This window comes from Mus musculus, chromosome 5, assembly GCF_000001635.26.
Source record: "Mus musculus strain C57BL/6J chromosome 5, GRCm38.p6 C57BL/6J".
In the NCBI taxonomy this organism is placed as follows: Eukaryota; Metazoa; Chordata; class Mammalia; order Rodentia; family Muridae; genus Mus; species Mus musculus.
Window position 1 is genome coordinate 72,209,357 of NC_000071.6, and position 24,960 is coordinate 72,234,316.

At 42.1% G+C, this 24,960-nt stretch overlaps 1 pseudogene across 1 annotated transcript in view; it reads left to right on the top strand.

Annotated features, from left to right (window-relative positions):
- Atp10d (ATPase, class V, type 10D) overlaps window positions 1–24,960 on the top strand; it is a 95,443-nt pseudogene that overhangs the window by 6,028 nt on the left and 64,455 nt on the right. Inside the window, exons 2-3 of the transcript NR_003966.1 lie at window positions 18,276–18,602; window positions 20,921–21,115. The product of NR_003966.1 is annotated as an ATPase, class V, type 10D, transcript variant 1 (transcript). The remainder of the gene's footprint in view (window positions 1–18,275; window positions 18,603–20,920; window positions 21,116–24,960) is intronic.

Here is a 24,960-nt window from a genome sequence, read left to right on the forward strand (position 1 = left end):
ACATCGAGTCAAGTCAGTCTCTGAATCTCATTCTTCTTGACTTTAAAATGAAATCTTTTGTTGGATATTTAATGTTATTTTCACCTTTACGTATGGAGTTTTTGAGTTTCTGAGCCTTGCCATCTTGAAAAATAAGATTTATTTTTATTTGTGTTGTGTGTGTGTGTGTGTGTGTGTGCCTGTCTGCATGAGTTTATGTACGTCATGTGCTCGCAGGCTCCTGTGGAGGATAGAGAAGGGTGTTGGAGCCCTGGAACTGGAGTTACAAGGGTTTTGAGTGACAGCACTGGAAATCAAACCCAGTCCTCTGCAAAAGCAGTCGGTGCTCTTAACCACTGAGTCATCTCTCCAGCCTCAAGCCCTGCTGCCTTTCAATTGCTTTCCTTGAATGGCACACACGCTAGTCTTTAGCAAGTAAGAAGTATTCCTACTGTTTATTGGTCTATTGTACACGAATAACTTACATACATTCTTATGAATGTCTAATAACAACCCGACAGGGTAGGTGTGACTATTGTCATGTATCTTTTATGGAGAAACTGAGGCTACTAAGAAATCTTGCTGGGGCTGAGTGAGGGAGTATGAATTGGAACGGTTCATCATTTGAAACTGAGGTTTTAAAAAGAAGTCCGTTCTGTGCATCTTGCTGCCCCTCCCTCTTTTTAACAGAAGGATAGCTTGCTTTGATCCTGGGTTTCGAAGCAGATTCTTGATTTGGAAGCGGAGTATTTATTTCTCTTTTGTGTGAGGGATCATTTTGTGTACTGTGGGATATTTAACAGCTTCCCTTGCTGGTGGCTTCCATAACAAAAAGTGTCTCCAGGTAATTGCCTAACCTGGCCCTATTTACACCATCGGTCGTCTAAAGCTGAATGGAACTGCCTTCTCGGGCAAAGGTGGCATGACTTTAGGACAGCTTAAGGATCAAGATGCAATCGACCATATAGATCTCTGCAAAGGATCTGCTCATCCATTCAGTCCTTGTCCTAACTGATCAGCCCTCGTTCTCGGAATGTTTGTTTTGTTTGAAGAGGATTATTGCCAAGATGCATAGTAGAACTCCTAGAGCCTGACTGGCAGTGGTTCATGTATTTAAACAGAGTCCTTGGGTACCTGCTCTGTGACAGGCATTGTTAGGTCACGGTCAGAACAGTGAATGAGATAGCTATAGAAGGGATGCTGATAGTAACAGAAAATGTTAGCTCATTGATCTTTATCTTCCTGAGAATAATTTCAAGACTGTCTTGGTAACCACAGTCCAGGGTGTTGACCACAGTTTACACACACACACATACACACACACACACACACACACACACACCACATAAAACAGGAGTTCGCCCTCGGCGTGGGTGCGTAAAGACAGCCCGGCAGGAGATTTGTATTCTCCCAGTTTAACATGATCCTTTGGTTCCAGAGTTCAAAGGGAACACTGCTCTGAGTCCCGGCTTCCTTGCAGAACTTGCTTATTTATTTATTGGTTGGTATTTTAATGCTCTGTTCTGCTCGGAAACCTGCCCTGGCCTCTGTTTGTCTCCTGGCAGCCACTCTCTGAGGTTTGTGCTAATGAGAGAACCCCATGGGGTTCATGGCTGATCCCTTTGCTAGACTGTGTACTCCTGCAGGCCAAGAATCCTGTGGAGATGGTGCGGGACATTAGCTTCGGTGCCCGGAACAGGACCTAGCCAGCCTGTGGGAGTTTTCAGTACTGGTTTACTAAATAACTAGAAGGACCGAGGTGTCTCAACAGCAGAAAGGGTTGTATTAAGCCAGTGTTGCTAGTTTCAGTCTTACACTTCTTGAAGACCATAGTAGTCACAATTCCCTTATATATTTTTGGGGTGGGGGGTGGGGTTGGGTTTTTTTGTTTGTTTGTTTTGGTTTTGGTTTTTTGGTTTTTTTGAGACAGGGTTTCTCTGTAGAGCCTTGGCTGTCTTGGAACTCACTCTGTAGACCAGGCTGGCCTCTAACTCAGAAATCTGCCTGCCTCTGCCTCCCAAGTGCTGGGATTAAAGGTGTGCGCCACCACTGCCCGGCATTCACTTATATTTATAAACCTCTGGTTTGGAGTTAGAAGAGTTTTCCTCTTTGTCACACCAGATTCTTGGTAGGAGTGGGATGGTGAAGCCTATACAACCATGTGTGTGCATTCACAGAGGTGATGAGAACAAGAAGACTCAGACACAGATCTGGAGGCACCACCGGGTACCTTAGCTCCCAGGGTACTGGTGCTATAACTCCCAGAGAAGAAAATGTACTGCGTGCCTGGTGAGATGCAGGAGCGAGTGCATGTTGTATGAAGATGTCCATCCCGGATGGAATTAATTGTTTGCTTTCTGTGATGTCTTAAGTGGTCTGAAAATCTAGGCTGTTCAGAAGACCGTCCTCCCTGAGTGAAACAGAACAACGGGGTTTAAATACTTCAGCTGCACTTAAAACTTGGCTCTGCTTGTTTTATTTCCTTTGTTACGTGCTCCTGTTATGTTACAGGATTAATGGCGGCTTCACGGTTCCGTGCTGTGGATCGTAATGCAACCTCTCATGACTCTGGCATGCAGAATCAAAGCTGTAGGGAGACACGGGGACACGCCGCCGCCGCCGCTGACGACTCCCGTCTAGAGCCGGTGGGATTAAGACAGCTCAAGGGGATTGTGCTGCATTGCACAGAGGGAGGGGCTGTTTCACTTATTCATCCTTTACTTCAGGCCACAGATACTCAGGGAAGGTCTCGACTGGATCCTGTTCTAGGGTAAAGCTGTATCCACGAATAGAACAGACGGAAAGTTTTACTCTGATGGAGGAGAGAAGCATACAAAAGCTAAAATACTACTACTACTACTAAATTATCTGTAGAAAATGACATGAAAGTTCAATGAAAAGTAAAGCACAAAACAGGCTGAATGTGAAGTAGATCTTGTGCAGACATATGCTATTATGCAATTAACATGGGGACCATTACTGTTTTACACTGAAGAAATAGCCAGGTCTAATTCTTGTAATGGAACCAGGCTGTTGAGGATGGCCCAGGGGTTGGAGGGTGCTGTTTATTATTTTCAAGCAACAGCTAACTTAATTGCATGATTGATTGGATGTGGGATATGACGGGGAAAAATGTACTCACGGAAGAGTGCGCCGGCTTGGGATCTGAGCATCTTGGAAGGTGGGGGCAGCCACTGACTGACAAGAGAGCTTGGTGGTGGAAGCTGGTCTGAGCATAGTCTGACTAACTAGCTTAGTCTGTCATGTGTGTGTCTGGAGGTGGGCTGCTTCCTTGGTGGCTCAGTGTAGGACTATGAGAAGTGTATGCTTGAGAAATGTATCTGGGGACCTTGTGGAAGCTCTTATATGATGTCTTTGCTTTTTTTCTAATAGAAAAAGAAATAAGATCAGGAACAGAAAGAAAATTGGGGGATGGGAGATATTAAATATCAGAGGAGGAGGGAAAGTATCGGAAACAATTGTGCGTGGAGGTGTGAGTTACCAGACTGGATTCACTGATTGTGGTCTGTGCTGACTTGTGGCTTGTGGCTGTGAATTTCACATGACTAATGTGGGGTGGTGTGTTTCTCTCAAGTCCTTTCAGGCCAAAGGCACTGAGGCAGGAGGGATACAAAGTTTGCTGCAACTGCTTTGAATATAGGCAGAACATGGGTTTTTTCTGAGAAGGAAGAAAAGCATTATCAGGTGTAACAAATATACAAGAGAGGGGGAGGTCATAAAATTTAAGCCTATCAAGAAGAGAAGTAAAACCTGGTGAGAATGATGGGCAGTAGAGAGGTAGTTGGTCTGTTAGTGGAGGATGGATCACTAGGTATTGGAGTCTTGTTTAAAGTAGCATTTATTTTAATATAAATTGTATTTACGTATGTTGGATCTTATTTCAAGTACCTGTGAAAAATCAACTGACCACATCTAATGTTTCTGAAATTCACAAATTCAAGTATTTAAATAAATATTCCAACACAGATAATGGTAAGTATTGAACATTAATATGGACTTATGTTTATATTATTAATATAGTAATATCTTATTAACCCTGAAAAGCCAAATCTCAACAACACACAATTCCGTTTCACAGCATAGTGTTGTAGAGGTAGCTAGGATTATCAAAATCAAAGCATAGTTTAAAATAGCTACTTTTAGTGTTCCAATATATGCTTATTCAGTTTTCAAAATCGATTAAGGTAACCAGGAAGTCATTTATCAGTATAGATGAGATTGTAAATAATGCAGGGATATGCTTATATGCCTTCAACATTTGCCTGTTTCTCTCTAAGCTGACTGACCCTAAGTATCTACCCAAGGAGACTCACCTAAGATGTGATCCTTTCTAGAAAGTAAGAGAGTTACTGAAGAAGAGAAGTATTGAAGCTTTCTGTGTCTGGATGGGTCATCTAAATCCATTCACCCATTTATCCATTCATCCATCATCCATCTACCCACTCATCTCACTAATAAACATATCTGTTAATATGTGCTAATGGGTCCTAACATATGATGGCCCAACTATAACTTTTTTGTCTGTGAGTTGATAGTAAAACAATACATATTTTTACAGTAATGTGCTTCAGATTTGGAACTTCAGTTTTTTTCCTAGACAGATGCATGGTATGACTCTCTCTCCAGATGACAGGCAGCAGCAATGAGCAGCCACTTCTCCTGGTGAGCCACACAATCACATTGATAGGGAACTGGTCGCAGGGTACTGCCATGATGCCAGCATTCTGTTCATACAGATATTCAGTAAGTTACAGAGATAGTCCACACTGTGTTGAGAAATAGATGTGTTAGATGATTTTGCCCAACTCTAGCCTCATGGAAGTGTTTTGAGCACATTGAAGGTGGGCTAAGCTTTGACTCTCAGTAGCTGGGTGTATCATTCTGATGGCTATTCCTGGCGGTCACCATGACTACATCTGGAATACACTACAACCCAGAAATGGAGGACACACCTGTGATCCAGATCTTGAGGCTGGAAGACACAGGCTTCTGACTTGGATCTTGACATGGGATGATACACACTTTTGACCAAGGTCTTGGCATAGTGGCCAGGAAAAGCTTAGGCCCAGGCATGGTAGTTTACTCCTTTAATCACAGGAGACAGAGGCAAGCAGATCTCTTGAGTTCAAGGCCAGCCTGGGACAGAGCAAGTTCTAAATCCATGTGTGATAGTACATACCTTTAATCTGGGCTCTACCTTCCCTGGAGGCCTACATAAGGACAATGGAAAAAGGAAGTCCTCCTCTCTTTCGCCTCCTCCTTCATCTGCTTGCACTAACCTGTCCGCACATCTGTTGGAACCTACTTCGTCAGGATTCCAGCTTATACAGAAGACCAGCTGAAACACCCAGCCTTGTGGGACTGAACAACTGTTAAATTCTTGGAGTTCCCATTCACAGCTGCCCAGTGTTGGGTTAATTGGACTGCAGACTCTAAGTCCTTCCAATTATTAATTTTCTTAATATATAGACACATTCCATAGGTATTGTGATTCTAGAGAAGCCTGACTAATATTTGACTTATAACATTTTAAACTTGTTATTGCTAGTCTGGTCTACAAAGTGAGTTCCAGGACAGCCAGAGTCACACACAGAAACCCTGTCTTGGAAAAGACAGAGAGAGAGAGAGAGAGAGAGAGAGAGACAGAGACAGAGACAGAGACAGAGACAGAGACAGAGACAGAGACAGACAGAGACAGAGAGATATAACATATTGACTTGGATTGGCTTGTTTAAAATTCAGCATGTCATACACACAGATAAAATATATATACATTTATGATATACATGCATTTATACACATTTTCATGTATAAATGTGGCATAAACATATGTATACATGGATAATATATATGTACACATAAATATACTTAATTTAAAAACCTTATTTTCACATTAGAGAATTGAAGAAACGTTCTTTTTAATCCGTTTGTTAACAATAAAAATTGCTACTTTTTCTAGTGTAAAACCATACATCTTCATAGATACTTCACTTCATATTATTCTGTCGCGTCCGCTCTCGACCAGCAAGAACGACACGACCACCAGTCCTTCTAACAGCAGTTTACTCAGCAAACTTCAGTCTTCATCTCTCTACTTCATCTTTTTCCTCATCTATCTCCCCTGAACCCAGGGCCTCTCACTCTTATATACTCTCAGTCCTCATCCACTCACAGCAGGCCACATCACCTCACCAGGCATGCAGCTTCAGCCAATCAGGGCGGCAGGGGCATGTCTCCACCAAATATGGACTTGTTTAAACTGCCAGCATCATGGTGCACCTGTGCAGCTCTCACGATGGTCGTGGCTTATTTTCGGGTGTATGAGGAAGTCAGGTGCAAGTCATAAGACTTAGCTGCAGTCCCGGGCGCCATCTTGGGACTGCTGCCACACTCGCTCCTCACATTATTCCTCTGCCCTTCTTAAAAATAAGCGTGCTGTGTTTGGGAAGCCTAATTTGACCCTTCATTAGAAAGGATATCTGAATGTGGACTCATTTTTATGATGATGTCCATGTGTGTATGGGATGGGGATGGGGTGGGGCGGGATAGTGGGGCATGTGGAGGGGCTTCCTTCAGTCTGCATGAGAGGCTGCTTCTGTGAGAACCTGAACATTTTCTGTCTCTTTCCTAAGCATCGCCCATGCTGTCTGGCATGTGGTGAGCTTTCAGGATGTGTCTGCTGATTGACTTGGGTAAACCAAGTTTAGGTTCTCATTTTTAATAAGGTATAAGGGCAATGCACGTGATTTGAGTTGACCTTTTCCTATTTAGGGCCTTTTTAAAAAATGGCCAAACTATCATAAAGATTTCTCTCTCAAAGGTATAGTGAAAGTATAAGTTAGCTTTTTAATAACCTTTCCTAACATCTCCATAATGATGGTCACTCTTATCAAAAGTAATTACTTTATGGCAGTGTTTTGAGTAAGGCAGTACCCTGGTCTGGTTTCATGCATATACCCAAAATATAGGATGTGCATGCCTACTGGGATTTAAAGTTTAATACAAAGAAATATTGCATAGCCTTCAAAAGTCCAAGGTTATTTCATTCAAGAGATCTGACTTACTCACCGAGTGCAGAAAATGGATAAGGTAGCCACACTCTTCAAGAGACTTAGCTTTCTAGTGAAATAAGTTGACTCTTGCCATTACAAAACCCTACATTAGATATAGCCAGGTACGTTTTATGCTTATCTTCTTTCTGAAAGAAGCTACAAATCGAAGGACAGAAACTGCTTCTGTGGGTAACAAGATAATCATTGTTAAGGGAGCCTCACCAGTGAAATACCTGGGTACCCGAAATAGCAAAGAATGTGAAGCGATCTTATTGCCGTTCCTGTGGCATGGAAGACTGTCTCCCGGGACCCAAGCCTCTTGTAGAGAGTGTTAGGGAATGGGGTCAGAGGTGACATAGATTGGAGCAAGCTCAAGTCTTCCTAGGATGTCCTTTACTTCTGCCATAGCCATCTGTGATGTATAGATGGCGAGACATTCCCGAGATAAATCTTCGATGAAAGAATTCCTATCTCATATTTAGAAACTGTTTGCTGTAAGTTTCTCAATACTTGTTATTGACCCTGATAGATAAACAACATTTGGAGCACAGAAAACCTTTATGATTTCATTAGTGTTTTTTTCCCCTTCCTTCCTTCCTTCCTTCCTTCCTTCCTTCCTTCCTTCCTTCCTTCCTTCCTTCCTAAGCTAAATTGAAATTTATTTTTATTATTTTACAATTATGTGTATGGGTTTGTGCATATAAGTGCAGAGCCCTTGGGAAGCCATGGTTTGGGATCCTCTGGAGCTGGAGTGTGTGGAGTTACAAGTGGTTCTATGTGTGCTGTGGCAACAGGAACTCTCTTAACTCCTGAGTCAGCTTAGCAGCCCCTGGGTTGTTTTTGTTTGTTTATTTGTTTGTTTTTTAAACTTTGCTCATTGACAGAAAGTTGAGTCCCTAACATCTAGTTGTCTGTATTCATCCATTTTGATGATGACTGTGTTTACTGAACAAATGTTCTGGGAAGTTGAATCCTCTCTTCCTCCTCCTCCTCCTCCTCCTCCTCCTCCTCCTCCTCCTCCTCCTCCTCCTCCTCCTCCTCCTCTTCTTCTTCTTCTTCTTCTTCTTCTTCTTCTTCTTCTTCCTCTTCTTCTTCTTCATCTCCTCCTCTTCCTTTCATATATTATATCCCCACTGCAGTTTCCTTTCCCACGATACCTCCCAGTTGTTGTCTAGCCCCATCTTCCCTTGATCCTCTCCCCTTCCATTTCTGTTAAGAAAAAAAAGAGCAAACCTCCCAGGAATAGCAACTGAACACAGCATAACAAGTTACAATAAGACTAAGCACAAACCCTCATATCAGTGCTGGATGAGGTAACCCAGGTCCCTAGAGCAAAAAAAAGAGTCAGGGACATCCCTACTCCTTCTGTCCCACAAAAACTCCAAGCTACACAACCAAAGCATGCAGAAGACCTAGCACCGTCCCATGCTGGCACCATGATGGTTGCTTCAGCCTCGGTGACCCCTGATGAGCTCTGCTTAGTTGATTCTGTGTGCTGTGTTCTTATGGTGTCCTCAGCCCCTGTGGCTCCTACAATCCTTCATTCCCCCACTGCAGGAGTTCCCCTGGCTCCACCTAGTATTTGAGTGTGGGTCTCTCTGCATCTTTTCTCTGCATGCTTTCATCAGTTGCTTGATGACACCTCTCTGATGACAATTGGGCTAGTGGGTTGTGAAGAAGGCTATAATTGTGTTAAGGTGACGATCCATCACCTTAATCTCTTCCTTGCCAAGCTTTTGGGAATGTTGGTTGAAATGAGTACTAATAGTATTAGATCTATAGAAAGACTTAATCCTTAAAATCTCCTAACCTGGTGGTGGTGGTGTGTTTCTAGACTTTTGGTTCATTTCAGCCTGTGCCCATGAGGTTCTGTTTGTATCAACTGTCAAACTAGTGGCCTTGATCTTTATGTTAAAATGAAATGGGCTTCCCAACAATGTGTAATACATAGACATACTTGTTTCTGAACTCCAACCCATACCTGCGGGGTCTAAAACCAAAGAGGTGAACTTCAGGTGATTCAGGTGCATCCTGAGAAAGACAATCCTGAACTGACTCCCTGCAAGCCTGTGTTTGTCTTCCAGACAGGTGACCTCATGTGTGTATTTGAAGTTGTTTGTTGGCTGGGGACACCCTCTAAAACTTTTAAGTGCTAACTGGGCCCAGGAGAATTCATTAGCCTGTATTTACCATTGGTAATCTTTCCTGCTTCCAACTTGCCAACTTAAGCATTCATCAAGGGACACAGAGTTTTGAGAACTTAGCCTGTTTTTACGTGATTTGTGTATAGTAAGTGACTTTAATAAGCACTAAATGTAGCTATGCTTTACCAGTAACTTTTTTGTTTTTTAATTTTCTAGAAAAAGTGTCACAAGGAGATCAGCTCAGGGCAGGAGAGTATCTAAATCTTAAACGTTCTTTGGTTCCAGTTGATCTTCTTTGGACTTCAAGCACTCACTTCTTCATATCATTTAAAAGCATCTTCCTTATCGATGGCGGAGAATCGGGCCAACTCTACCCTGCGAACTTTGGGTTGTTAACAGAAAACAATGATAAGCCAGCTTTTGGGGATTATGGTTAAATCTTGGAATTAGGAATGATGATCTTGAAAAGCATCTTAAAAGCGTTCCACATTAAGTTGTTCTTTGCAGCTTCTGTCTCCTGGGTGCCAGACTTGCTCCTGGGAACAGCTGAGAGAATGGAGAAGGAGGAGGGCGTTGCTATCCTTTGCTAGTGAGCTGCTTAGAAAGTGCTCTAGTTAACTGAGGAACAAGGTCACTAAAAGATGAGTGGGACCAGTGATTGAGCCCGAGTTAAGAGTTTAAAAACTTAAACACAGATGAATATCTGGGTTATATTATTATCTATGCATATAAGTTCTCAACTAATACAGCAATAGTTGACCTTTACTTAGCGTTTGTAAAGGGTCACACATTATTCTGAGGCACTGAAGTATTCATTTGATGTTAACAACAACCCTTTGAGTGAAGTTAGCTGATAAGAGAGGTACCAGGAATGGACATTGATCCCAGGACCGAGAAGGTATGGGTTGCTTCTGTCAGTGGTGGACTGATGCAACCGTAAACCCAAATCAACGACCCGTGCTTCCTCAACCTTATGTCTTTCATCCCCGCTTCTAAGAGAAAGACAGTGGTGCCGAATTAGTACTTTTCAATATTACCACATTTCTCTAAGAGTTCAATGATCAATAGATATCTGTTGATTGTATAGCTTTGGGCAAGACACACAGAGAGCAATGCCTAAGTTCTCCACTGAAAGGGAAGCTACCGAGACACACTGCCAAGTACAGTGACTGAGCCGTGCATCGGGTTGTGGTGGGAGCAGAGTAGGGGATGCCCTGACATGCTGCCTATGTGAACTCTTCCCGGCCTTCCTCATTCCACAGTCAACCTGAAAACAGGCCAGCGAGTCAGCAGGGGCGAGTACGGCGAGTGTGTATTGTGGTTGGCCAACCCTCAGTAAGAGGGAACAGTGTGTGCAGAAGTACAGAGGTTATTCTAGGCTCTCAACCTACGATAAGCCATCAGGGTGCTAATAAAATTACACAGGCATGGGCTCCACTGTAGATTCCCCGGGACCTGAATCTCCTGGGAAGAGACCTGGCAGCCTGATTAGCCAGGCAGGCCCTGGAGCATTCTTATCAGGGAAGCTTGCGAAACCGAACAAGGAGAATGTAATCGGTTTGCAAATATTGTTGGAATGAGTTTGAGAGAGAATGTTTCGGGGTTAAGTTTGGGTGGTATAGCTGTCACGTCTTGTCAGATTCGTTGGTTAGGACATTGGTGTGACTGTTCAGTGTTGGTTACTTCCAGGTATCCCAGGTACATTGAACGGAGCATTTACTTAGACTCAAGATCACTTAAAGTTTGTACCTCAGTTCAACATACAGGGTTCGTAGCCTTTTGCGTGGGGATAGCCTATGAGATGGCAGCCAGTGCGAGTAAGGGTGAGAAGGAATCGTTTCCATCTACAGGGTGTCCCATGATCTAAGTGGCATCCATTTTCTCTTGAACACACTGAAGCCGAGACATTACTTTGCTGACAAAGGCTAAAGGTAATATGGGAATGGACGTGGACACAGCAGGGGGATTTTAGTGTGTCAAGTCGTGGTGAGGATGATCAATCGTGAAATATAAACGCAGCTTCATGAAAGTATATGGTAGAAGGCAGTCAGAGGGCAGTGGGGGTAGGGCAAAAGAAGAAAGAGAGAGAGGTTGGTGAGATGCTGAGTTAAAGTTAGATAGGAGACATAAATTCTGATGTCCTATTGTTCAGTGAGGGAAGCATGGCTACCATACCGTATTGACTGCTTCAAAATGGCTAGAAAGAATTCTGAATATTCTCATCACAAAGAAATGGTAAGTGCGTGAGGTGATAGATATGCTAATTAGCTTAATTCAATGATTGTACAGTGTATATACATATTAAAATATCACACCATGCTCTGTAAAACTGTATGCCCATCATATGTCAAATAAAGTAAAAAGTATTTTAAATGGTGAGCAGGGTGCCTATTAACTACAACTTCAGCTAAAATGGATGAACTATGAAGTGCACTGCTGGAGTCAAGGGGCCATAATAAAAAAAACTTCTGACAAAAATGTGTGCCTGCCCAGTATTCTGTTGCTTTTCCTTTTGGGAGAAGGTAATTATGAATGCTTCAAAATGCCGATTCTCTGTGTTCTAAAAAAGAAATTAAAGCAAGGAGCTTGTCGGCACCCTGACGCAAAGAGTATCATTGAGTAGAAAGTTGCTCAGTCAGGCTCTAGTTGTTTTGACTTCTCGATCACAGCTAGTTAAGCCATGTCTTGCAACTCCGTGTGTGGCTGTGTAGATTCATATACGGGTTGCAAACATCAGCTGAGGAATGACGACACTTGTCAACATGAATGATCAAACATTTATCAGATGTGTGATAAACCTGAGGCATTTCTGGCAGGGCTGGCCTTCATTTTCCTCAGGGTTTCAGGGCAAACCTTTGTTCTGAAGACACGACAGGTGCACCTGGCACTGAGCATGTCCTGGAGTCATCCAGGACCCCTGAATGCGATGATGTCAAACACTGTGGTTCAGATTTGGGACTGCTGTATGTTGTGTAGTGTCTTTAGTGTTTAAATAGGAACTTTCAGCTCATATAGAAACACAAGGCTTAATTATGGAAAACAGAGAGTTATATTTTCCTTTCACATGTAAGTATCAAATCAATAGATCTTTGGATCATATTGTGATCGAATATCCCATTTTTAAAATTGCTGTTTAAATTGCTTGGTTGTGTTTCAAAACAACGAAAAGGGCTGGAGAGATGGCTCAGTGGTTCAGAGCACCAGCTGCTCTTCCAGAGGCCCTGAGTTCAATTCCCAGCAACCATGTGGTGGCTCATGACCATCTATGAAGGGAATCTTCTGGCATGACTCCTACACTTAAAAATAAATAAATAAATAAATAAATAAATAAATAAATAAATAAATAAACTTAAAAAAAAAACAAAGAAAAAATCATTAGATTCTAGCTTGGGATTAAGACAGAATTTCTATTTTTATGAATAGTCCATTTTTATTAATTTGTTCTCTCATAAATTGCATCCCAGCTGCAGTTTCCTCTCCCCCTCCACCCTCACATCTTCCCTATCTCCCCCGCCCCCACTCCTTTTCCATTTTCCTTTGGCAAAGGGCAGATCCCCCATGGATAACAACCAAACATGGAATGTCAGGTTATAATAAGATCAGGCCCCTCACCTCGTGTTAAGGCTGAGTGAGGAAACCCTGCTCCCAAAAGCAGGCAATAGAGTCAGAGACAGTCCTCCGCTCCCTCTGTCCGAAAGGACAGGATTTCTAACAATTTCTCTTTCTCTTTATTTTATTTCTTTTACTTTCAAGAGTGTACTTACATCACTTCCCCCATTTTCTCTCTCAAAATGCTCAAGTATATCCCTCCTTGCTCTTTTTAAAATTCATGGCCTCATTTTTTTAAAAAATTAATTTCCAAGAATGTCTAAAGGGTTCTTAATGGGATTTTGTATTATGCACTTATGAAAAGAGGTGTTCTTTGCATTAACAATTATGAGATATAAGTGAAAAATATCAAAGATGCTCTATATCCTGCAGTATCAAATATTCACCCCAATTTAATTTCTTACATAAAAATAAGCAAGCACACTCATCTTATTTAGTATGCAAATTGCCTGTTTTAAAATGAATTTCTTAGCATCTATTATCCATAAATGTTTGATTTGCATACCTGTTTTATGTACTAGTGTACCTGGGGTTTCATAAAAAGTTTCCTGAAGGGAGAAAGGTTTGTGAATGGAAGTTTAAGAAGGCCTGCTTTACATTAAGTGACCTCCAGAATGTAGCCATTACTCCTTGGTTTAGGCATCACTTAATGAAACGTTCATGAATGTTTATACTTACAATACCACTATGAGACTCTGTTCTGAGCATTGATGTTTCTCTACTTGGCTGAAAGTTTCAAAGGCTCTGTCTTGGCTATGGTGGGAAAGTGCTGGGTACGCCTATGCCCTTTGGCCCTGCTGGCATCTTTAGCATCTAAGAGTCCAGTGTGTGCATCCATCAGACTAGGAATGTGGCTCTCTCCACTCCCACAGATAATTTCAGTTCAGTGTGGAGCTAGTGACTGCCAGAGTATGTATTTCAACACATTGTTGAATGTTGAAACCAACACTATAATGATGAAAGAGGGAGAAAGAACAGGAACGGTCCATCTGTGGAGCTAGGAGCAAGGGCATGGAGTGTTTGTAGAGCCTTTGTTTGCAGCAACGTGTGCATCTATGTCAGGTTGAGTCTCAGAGTTGGCATTGAACCAGAAGAAACTTGATAGATTCCTGGTCACTCTGTCCATATCAGTTACTTTTACATCACTGTGGCCAAAAGACCTGTCAAAAACAACCCATAGGGAGCTGGTGAGATGGCTCAGCGGAGTAAGAGCACCCGACTGCTCTTCTGAAGGTCCTGAGTTCAAGTCCCAGCAACCACATGAAATTTAAAAAAAAAAACAAAAACCCACAGGAGGAATGATGAATTCTCACGGTCTCAATGAGGGCAGAGACATAGTGCCGCTGAAACTGGGGCCAGGGTAGAAACTTCCAAATACACTCCTGGTGACCTCAACCTCCTATAGGCTCCATAATCCCCCCCAAGTAGCACCACAAATTGTGGATACAGGCTCAAAGGATATTGGAGATATTTCATATTCAGACGACAAATCTGGCCGGTGCAGGAAGACTTCAGTTTTAAACTGGGAATTCAGAACATCCCTACTGGTCTGCTAATTAGTTCCAAACACTTTGTTCTTCTCCTTAGTCCCCTGAAAGCCCATTCTCTTCATCATGCTCAAGTTCTCAGATCCAATTATCACGTATTTTTAAAAAACTAATATTGGTTGACATTGACTCTACAGTCTATAGCTTCCACTCACATGTGCTTTAGTGCTCTCTCTCTCTCTCTCTCTCACACACACACACACACACACACACACACACACTCACACACACACACACACACACACAAAATCAGAGAGCTAGCTTACATAACTTGACAAGGCACCTCAGGATCTTGGGGAAAAAAAGCCAAATCCACAACAATAGATAGAAAAAAAAAGTGATTAAGACCAAGGTAGGAATTAATGAAATGGAAATGAAGAAAATAATATAAGAAATCAATGAATCAAATAATTGGTTCTTTGAAACATAAATTAGACCAGTAATTGTAGCCAAACAAGAGAGAGAGAGAGAGAGAGAGAGAGAGAGAGAGAGGAGACAAATTAAGAGAATTGAAGGGAAGAAGGTGTGTGTTGCCGATAGACACTAAGAAATTCAGGAAAACTTTAGGACATAAACTAAAGACATATTCCACTAAAGTGGAAAAGTCTGAAAGAAATGAATGAATGTCTCAAAATATATAGCCTACCAGGTTAAAACAAGATGAAACAGGCAACTTACATAGACTTGTAACCAGGAATGAAATCCAGTTTTCGCTTTTATTGTAAGACAAGGGTTTGCTAAGTTATTCAGGGTGACCTTGAATTTGTAATCCTCCTGCCTTAGCTCTCTCAGTATCTGCGGTCCGGTCCCAGGCCTGTGCCCCCAGGTCCAGTTCCCATCTGTCAGTTTTGAGAAGTTAGTGCTGGTGAGATGGAGTTATTCTGTTTCTGAGCTGCTGGGCAGTCAAGAGCGGAGTGGCAGGGGGAGGCAGTGTTGAGCAATGGGTCAGCCCCAAGTCCATAGCCAAGAAAATTCCTTGAGAAAGAGAAGGGGTACAATACACGAGAGGATGCAGAGCCTCTAAGGGAGGTTTAAGGATATTAGAAAGGCACAGAGAAAAGCTGGCACTGATATACATTGGCAGCGAAATGTTTTCCAGTCAGTATGCCATTATTTCTCTGAAACTGGGTGACTTAGGGGAAGATATGGTTCTTGCCTGGCTGCCTGCCATGCAAACCTTTCTGCTTGAACCAAGTGTTTATTTTTGTTAGGGCGAGGGTGTTAGTCGGACGTACCATGAATTACCAGAAGTTAACACCCACCCCCACCCCCCACCCCGCATTTGTTCCAGGTTTCTTTAATCTTATGTTTACATTGTCAAGAAATTGCTTTGAAATTTAAAGGGTCAAGTGGTATTTAGATGGTTGCACAAGGGTGTGGACACCAGACAGACAGGCTGTGTTCTATCTTAGTAAGAGGTTAATTGCAAACGCAAACTTCCCACCAGAAAGTGCAGAGTGGTGGTAGCAAGTCCCACCAAGGTCAGCTTTCTAAAGATAAGTATGAGACTTGCCACGCCCCCTTCCCCACCCCCGCCCCTTGCTTGTACACGAAAGCTCTTAGTGTTGTGTTAGTTATTTTGCTCTGCAATGTTGATTAATTTGTGAAGCCTTGTCTCACTTCCTTATTCTACGGCGGAGTTCTGGCTTCTCTATGAACGTTACTCAGGGTACACTTCATTGCATGTTGAAGCTTAAAAGAAAAAAAAAAAAAAACCCAAACAAACAAACCAAAAAACCTAAGCTTCCCTCCCCCCACCACCTACCTCCCACCGTGGGTTTCTCTTCTATAACAGCCCTGGCTGTTCTAGAACTCATTTTGTAGACCAGGCTGGCTTCAAACTCACAGAGATCCACCTGCCTCTGTCTTTTAAATGCTGGGATTAAAAGTGTGAGCCACCACACCCGGCTAAGCTGCTCTTATGACAGGTAAAAACCAGGCTTTCCTAACCCATTTCAGGTACAGACATTTAAATGCCGTGTTGGAAATAGTATTATTTTGGCTAGTCGCTTTTCATAGTCTTCTCTTGCGTAGGTGATTTAGATAGGATCCCAAGGACAGATCCAATGTAGCAAAAACATTCCTCCTACCGTGTGTACAAAACTGATAAGTCTGCTTTTCTTATGGGGTAGATATTATAACAGCACTCAAGGTTCCGAGGCAAAGACATGCCCTTTGAGGCTGTGTTCCTATTGTTAACAGTGGCTTTGAGCCAGGCCTTAGATTGTAGGCTTGTTGTCTTAGCTATGCAGGGGGCTGAGGCAGGAGTATAGCAAGGGTTAAGCCCTGCCGGGGGCTACAGATGAATTTAAAGCCGGCCTGGCAACTTGTTTAGACTCTGTTGCAAAATGAAATCACAAAGAAACAGATAGGGCTATAGCACAGCGGTGAGATGCGTGCTTAGGATGTGTGCAGGGTGTGCATAGCCCGAGGCTATGGTCCCCCAGGACTGCAAAGGAAACGAAGGAGTGTGTGCATGCTTGTACTCTCGTGTATTCTCATGGCTTTGTTTCAGGTGAAGGTTTAAAGAGATCTAATGGATTTACAGTCACTTATTTGTGACTCAGTGTGTTCTCTGTAAATGGGAGAACAACCCAATGTCACATAGCTGTCCTATCTTGGAGTGTGTAGGGCCCAATGCATAGTGAACAAAGGTACTGCCAAGAGTGGGTTGTTCAAATACTGATCTCAAGCATGAGGGGAGTCAGAACAGAGCTGCCCATGTTGGTGGGTGATGACTGAGGGTTTCATAATCATAAAAGCTGAGTCTAATTCTAATGTCCTTAGGGGAGAATGATGAACTTCTGATTAGTATAGAACTTCAGAAAAATGAATTAGTACTCATTATAAGGTCAGAATGATGCTTACGAAGGAAACCATCTTAAATAATCTTTTTTTTTGAAAAATTATTTATTTCTATTTCATTTGCATTTAGTTCACCTTTTCCATGCTCATATGTCTGTGTGAGGATGTCGGATCCTCTGGAACTGGAGCTACAGGCAGCTGTGAGCTGCCTTGTGGGTACTGGCATTTGAACCGAGGAAGAGCAGTCAGTGCTCATTGAGAGCCCCTGAGCCATCTCTCCAGCCCCTTAAATAACCTTCTTAATACCAATATTGCCATAATTATGCTTTGACACCAGGAGTGCATTTAAATATGTACATGCCTAGCAGGTCACTTAGACCTTCAGCTCTTGGAGAGTCGGGGCTAGGTCTTTACCGTGTCTGCATTTCTAGCTTAGTGCAGTATCAGCATGTATCTATAGATGCCCACCTCAGAGTTCATTCTGTCACGATGACTAAGACAACACATTACAGATTTCCTAAGTGAGAAACTTAGGTGGTCGATACCAACATGTAAATAATAACACTGATAAATCAAGACAGAAACCAAGGCCCCTGGATTTCTTTTGCAGCATAATCCATGGCATGCTCATTACCTAGTGTGTGAATTTGGGGGGACTTTCCCCAACCGTAGGTCCTCGTGTCAGGTCCTCTAAATACACAGGCAAATGAGGTACAAAGTCAATGAGCCCTTGTTTCAGGAAGATGTGATTTGAATCAGCTGCTTCTACTCATGCTACAGAATTGATGGCATTTAAAAATATGTTTATTTTATTTTTACGTATGTATATGTGTGTGTACGCATACATGGAAGCAAAGGGACTTGCACACATTAAAGCAAAAGTGGTTGCCTTGTAGGGACTGTCTTTTGTTGCTTAGCTCACCAGATCCCTGGCTCCGGAGGAGGAAGGTGCATGCTTTAATAAGAACTCGGTTTAAAAGGTGTAACAGCGATGAGCTGTGCATTCCCAATTACACGTAGGAGAACTAGGCCCCATACTCGTCTGGTATAGACTAAGAAGGTTGTGTGCACGTTATGAGTTTTCAGAGGCTTACAGGGAGTGTGTTTTTGTTTGCTAGATCGCCTGAGCCAGCCGGGTCTCCCTGCGTCTTGGGCATGACTGAGCTGCTGCAGTGGGCCAGACATCACTGGCGTCGGCTGAGCCATGGGAGAGCCCAGGGTGAAGATGAGAGGCCATACAACTACGCCTCCCTGCTGGCCTGTGGGGGCAAGTCCTCGAGGACCCCCAGACCTGCAGGAAAGCACCGCGTCGTTATTCCCCACCTTCAGTGCTTCAAAGATGAGTACGAAAGGTTTTCTGGAACCTACGTGAATAACCGGATACGGACGACCAAGTACACACTCCTGAACTTTGTGCCAAGAAACTTATTTGAACAGTTTCACAGGTACTGTGGTCCTTTTTAATGTTCTTCATTCTTCTACTTGATACTCCCACCAAATCCTCACTTTCTTTTTTTTTTTTTTTTTTAAGATTTTTTATTTATTTTATATATGTGAGTACACTGTAACTGTCTTCAGACACATCAGAAGAGGGCATCAGACCCCATTACAGATGGCTGTGAGCCACCATGTGGTTGTTGAGAATTGAATTCAGGACCTCTGGAAGAGCAGTCAGTGCTCCTAACCTCTGAGCCATCTCTCTAGCCCAAATCCTCACTTTTTTCTTATGCTATCTAAGCTTAATGCATATAAGCATCCAAGGCAGGTGAGATTCAAGTCCAGGCTGGAGAGAGGGTGCCTTAGGGTCACACAGTTCTGTACAGCTGAAAGGACGTCTTCTGTTTGTGAAAGATGCTGTTATCTGTATCGTTCTCACATAGGAACCCCATCTGTGGCTCAGCCAATGCCACACCTGTAATAAGCAGCAGAGCGGATGCTGTGACCCTGGGCCTCCTCCCTTGTACTTTGGTGTCCTTTCTACTAAACCATGTTGTATTTTAATTGCAGATTTTTCTTATTTGATAACAAGAGAAAGAACAGGACTCTTAAGCAAATGTAATAGGATGTAATTATGTAAAGCAGTGGTGTAATTCAGTTTAGCAGGCATTTCCTGGAGCTTACTTGAGATCTCAGACAGTGAAGAAAACTCGGGTATAACTTGCTACTCTCCTCACGGATTCTGTAGGTTATCCGATATGTGTATAAACAATGGGAGGGCACACAGTGGGCTGACAGTTCCTATAAAGTGCTATCCGTCAGGGCGGAAGCCTCCAAGAGAAATCATACCATGAGATGGAACTACAGAAGATGTTCATGCTAATTATGGAGGGTGGGATCACGTCTGCCCAGGAATGGGCAAAGTATATTTCATGTGGAAGAAGGCATGGTAGTGAGAACACAAAGACATCAGCATAGAAGACTCACGTGAAGCCTGGGAGGTTTCCTCTCCATGACACCTAGTGTCTGTGTTGTGGAACCATGGGAAATACCGTTGGACAGATGGGTCTAACCCACCTGAGGAGTACTGCTGTCAGGATAGAGACCTGAGATGCAATACCGCAGGTGTGGTTCTATGGAGGAGAAAAACACACTTGGAGGCATTGAGGTGGGACTTAGAGACAAACTGGAGACAAAGTGAGCCTTTCGGAAGCTGGTGAGTTGTTATGGAGACCCATACTTATGACAGTGTGGGAGTGAAGGGAAGGACAGGCAAGTACAGATGCTACACACTGCTTTGGAGAGGTAAGTGGAAGAGAAGAACATTAGATGAGCACGGTGATCGTGATGATTATAAAACTTTCCAGGAAAAGGGAATCGAGGGCCAAAACCCAGCTGGGCTGCACAGTTCCTTGCTTTGGAAATGCTGAGCTGCTGTGTGAGTCCAGGGATTCTCATCTCTACTTCATAGGTTCTGTGTACACTTCCTGAATGGTGGCTCTTTTTAAAGTGCTGGTGTGGGTTTGTGAGATTAACAACCTTAAGGGCTACAGGTGTTTACTTCACTTAATTCCAACACATACATTGCTCTCTTGAGCTGTGGACCTGGATGTGATCTATGTAGAAATAATCGGAGCCACCGCTCTAATAAAAACAGTTAAGAAAAAAAAAAAAGTTCCCAACAAAATGAATTGGACATGATGGAGGAGGCATTTGGGTAGATTTTTCTTTTAAGGAGTTTCACAGCCGAGGGCAAAAGGAAAATTCCTGATAACTGTGCAGGGCTGAGCTCTATTGTTTGTGGGGTTTTTTTGCTTTTTGTGGGTTTTGTTTTGTTTTTTTTAATATATAAAATAGGGAAGGTTTGGGGATGGAAGAGTTTCCTGAGCACAGTGGTTCTGAATTGTGTGGAAAGAAACAAAGTCCGGAGGAGAGAAAAAATCCCAGGTATCCCTGCTCACTTTGAGCCTTGTTCGAATCTTATGTGTTGATTCAGAATGTCTGTTTTTCTTTTTAGCTTTTAAAGAGAAATGGTACTTCCTTTTTCATCATGCATTATATAACTCAAGGCTGTCCTATTCAAATGTTCTCAATTATATACTTAATTAAAAAAAATCTTATATTTATTCAAATATGGTTCAAGCTAAATGTCCTGGATGGATATCAATACTTCGTATTTGCTAGATTTTGTTAATGCCCTGTTCTGTGACCTGTAAAACCAGCTAATACTGACTTTTCCAAAAGCACAGAAAAACAATGTCTTGCCACTTTTATTTTAGCTGTTGTGTGTTCCATGAAAACCTCCCTGTGTGTGCTTGGCTTGCAGGGCTGCCAATTTATATTTCCTGTTCCTCGTGGTCCTGAACTGGGTGCCTTTGGTAGAAGCCTTCCAAAAGGAAATCACCATGCTGCCTCTGGTGGTGGTCCTCACAATTATTGCAATTAAAGATGGCTTGGAAGACTACCGGAAATACAAAATCGACAAGCAGATCAACAACTTAATAACCAAAGTTTACAGTAGGTGAGTGGATGGGGTGTTCCCGAGGAGAGTGCTGTATGAGCATGGTAGTCTTCCTACCATTAGGTATGATCAGGACCCTTTGTGTACTGATGGGATGTTGTTAATTGTTTCTGTTTTGTTCTTACCTCTCCTGGTACTAGGGATTGAATTTAGGACTTTATAATCTTTTACATATTAGTCAAGAGGTCTACCACTAAGCTACAGCCATAGTTGTTATTACTGATTTTAATGAACATTTCTTAAAATCCTTCAGTGAACTTAATTGAAGTCACAGAAGGGAACCTAAAGCCACTGTCAATCAAGGACTTGACAAAAACAAAAGCAAACCCTTTTGACTCACTCATAGAGGAACTGAAAGGATTTGCCCTGGATTGAGGGCTGGGTGCAGTGACACCCACTATAATCTCAGCAAGATAGTTGCCAGCCTGGATATAAGACCCAGGAAGAGAATCAAAAGAAGGGAAAATAACTTGAATAGATACAAAACGTTGTATGGTATATGAGAACTCAAGCGCTATCTATAAAGAAAAGGGAAAACAGAATAGGATTCTTTTGTGCATAAAACCCGAGGCATCCTATTGCAGCAATACCCAAGGCATCCATAGGAGAGGGTTTATGCAGGAGCCTATCTGCTCTGTTGCATACTGTCATTCACAGTATGTAAAGAGAAAGCCCTGAGTGAACTCAGGTAAGGTGAGCTTTGAACTGGGATGTTCATGATACACAGTTCCTGAGTGCTTCTTTTGAAAGTTAACACTTAGAAAACAGCATGGCTCTCTGCAACTTGTCCTCACTCTTAGAATCTTAGAGAAAAAGTGTATGGGATACCTATTTGAAGATGTGGCATTTAAGCTAAAGCCTGCAGGATTATGAATTCTGTTCATACTTAGACGTCTTCAGTAGCTTTCACAACATTTGTTCAGCGATCTCTTGAGAAACAAGGACAATAATTTATTTCTCATCATTGTAAGATGTTGTGAGATTAACTTGAATAGTGAAAAATAATTTTTATGCTATTTATGAAGGAAAACAAACCAACACACACACACACACACACACACACACACACACTCACACACAAACCCTGATACCAAATATTAAGGTATTTTTAGAGTAAGAGCTTCTAATTTGCAGTTGAAAGCCACAGTGCATGTGTCCACCAGTTCCATGCATCATGCAGTAACCCTTGAGTACATAGGAAATGCCAGGGATAGAGAGGTTGCATGCTAGACTCTGCTGACCTTTGGACCCTCGCTGGAAGAAATCAAATATCACAATCATCACATCGTGACAAAATCTGGACTTAGACTAGACTTAGACTCAGAAAAAAGGAAGGACAGTTTGTGTGTAATATGGTACGTGTATATGCACTTTGCATACAGATCGTTATATGTGTAAAGACTTGTGGCCTTTTATCACTAATATACAGGCAATAATGTGTCTTTGATTTCTGTATTTTTTTAAAAAGTTATCATCTTGATTTCCCCCCACTTACTGTCTCTGTAGCCTTGGGCAGATTACATAAGATAGCTAATGTCCAATTTATTTCATAGTGATTATAATGATAAAACAGCAAGCACCATGATGAGTGTATTATAAGAGCTAAGCACAGGTTAGCCACCAGCATTATAATGGCAGGTTAATGGCAGTTAGTAAGAGAATTTCTTGGCACATGGGCAAGTCATTTACTTAGCATATGAGACTTTGTAATAGCACTGCTCTGTTTCCTAGATGTTAACTGCCCAGTGGGAGACCTGGTAGAGCCTCTCTGGGGTACTTTTAGATAATTTTCATGTACATTTATTGATGAAATACCCTATTCCACTCTATTAATATCCATTTTATTACTCATGACTTCATTTTATAAGAGACTAGGTTACTTTATATCATTTTACCAATATTCTGGGCAATTTATTTTTGCTTAGAGCTATGGAAGAAATAATGTTTATTATGTTTTCTCCCCCAAATTGTCCTTGGAACAATAAAGATAAAAAGAAATAAAAATAGGCTATGAAGCCATACCATGTTGATTTACATATGCTAATTTAAATGCCCATGGAATATTAAAAAGGTTATGGAAGAAAATATTCCTCAGAAAATTTAGGATGAAAGTATGCAGCTATTAAATGGAGCAAATGTTTGGAAGAAGAGGGTTGACAATTCTATGCAGAAAATTTGTTTCATATTCATAATATCTGGCTTGTCACAAAGTAGTTAATTTTTATGGGTAAATACCATATAAACATAACAAACAATACTGTAGAAATTGAGCATTTGAGCCCTGTAATACCCCAAGTAAGTTAGAATGAACTAATACTGAAACATGACTTTTTTTTAATATTTTTTATTAGGTATTTTCCTCATTTACATTTCCAATGTTATTCCAAAAGTCTCCCATACCCTCCCCCCCCCACTCCCCTACCCACCCACTCCCACTTCTTGGCCCTGGCATTCCCCTGTACTGAGGCATATATATTTTGCATGTCCAATGGGCCTCTCTTTCCAGTGATGGCCGACTAGGCCATCTTTTGATACATATGCAGCTAGAGTCAAGAGCTCCGGGGTACTGGTTAGTTCATAATGTTGTTTCACCTGTAGGGTTGCAGATCCCTTTAGCTCCTTGGGTACTTTCTCTAGCTCCTCCATTGGGGGTCCTGTGATCCATCCAATAGCTGACTGTGAGCATCCACTTATGTGTTTGCTAGGCCCCAGCATAGTCTCACAAGAGACAGCTATATCAGGCTCCTTTCAGCAAAATCTTGCTAGTGTATGCAATGGTGTGAGCGTTTGGAGGCTGATTATGGGATGGATCCCTGGATATGGCAGTCTCTACATGGTCCATCCTTTCATCTCAGCTCCAAACTTTGTCTCTGTAACTCCTTCCATGGGTGTTTTGTTCCCAATCCTAAGAAGGGGCAAAGTGTCCACACTTTGGTCTTTGTTCTTCTTCAGTTTCATGTGTTTCGCAAATTGTATCTTATATCTTGGGTATTCTAAGTTTCTGGGCTAATATCCACTTATCAGTGAGTACATATCATTTGAGTTCTTTTGTGATTGGGTTACCTCACTCAGGATGATGCCCTCCAGGTCCAACCATTTGGCTAGGAATTTCATAAATTCATTCTTTTTAATAGCTGAGTAATACTCCATTGTGTAAATGTACCACATTTTTTGTATCCATTCCTCTGTTGTGGGGCATCTGGATTCTTTCCAGCTTCTGGCTATTATAAATAAGGCTGCTATGAACATAGTGGAGCATGTTTCTTTCTTACTAGTTGGAACATCTTCTGGATATATGCCCAGGAGAGGTATTGCGGGATCCTCCGGTAGTACCATGTCCAATTTTCTGAGAAACTGCCAGACAGATTTCCATAGTGGTTGTACAAGCTTGCAATCCCACCAACAATGGAGGAGTGTTCCTCTTTCTCCACATCCTCACCAGCATCTGCTGTCACCTGAATTTTTGATCTTAGCCATTCTGACTGGTGTGAGATGGAATCTCAGGGTTCAAACATGACTTTCTTTAGATTGCCCTTAAGATAGAAGCTGTTCATAAAGTTTTCATGACACTAGAGACATCATAAGACAGAGTTATCAAGCAAACTTGGGTATTTTCTCTGTGATTGATATGGACAGCCTTCACTTTTGGTCATGTTTGTGTTACTATAATAAACTGCCTGATAGAGTCTTCTTTAAAAGATGGAGGGTTCTTTTGACTTACAATTGGAAAGTGTCTGGCCATGGCCTGCTCTTCTCATTGCTCCAAAGAATCCTGAAAGTTACTTATAAACTAATCTAAGTTGTATATGTTAAAAGATTAAGTGGAAATGCTACCCTAAATTACT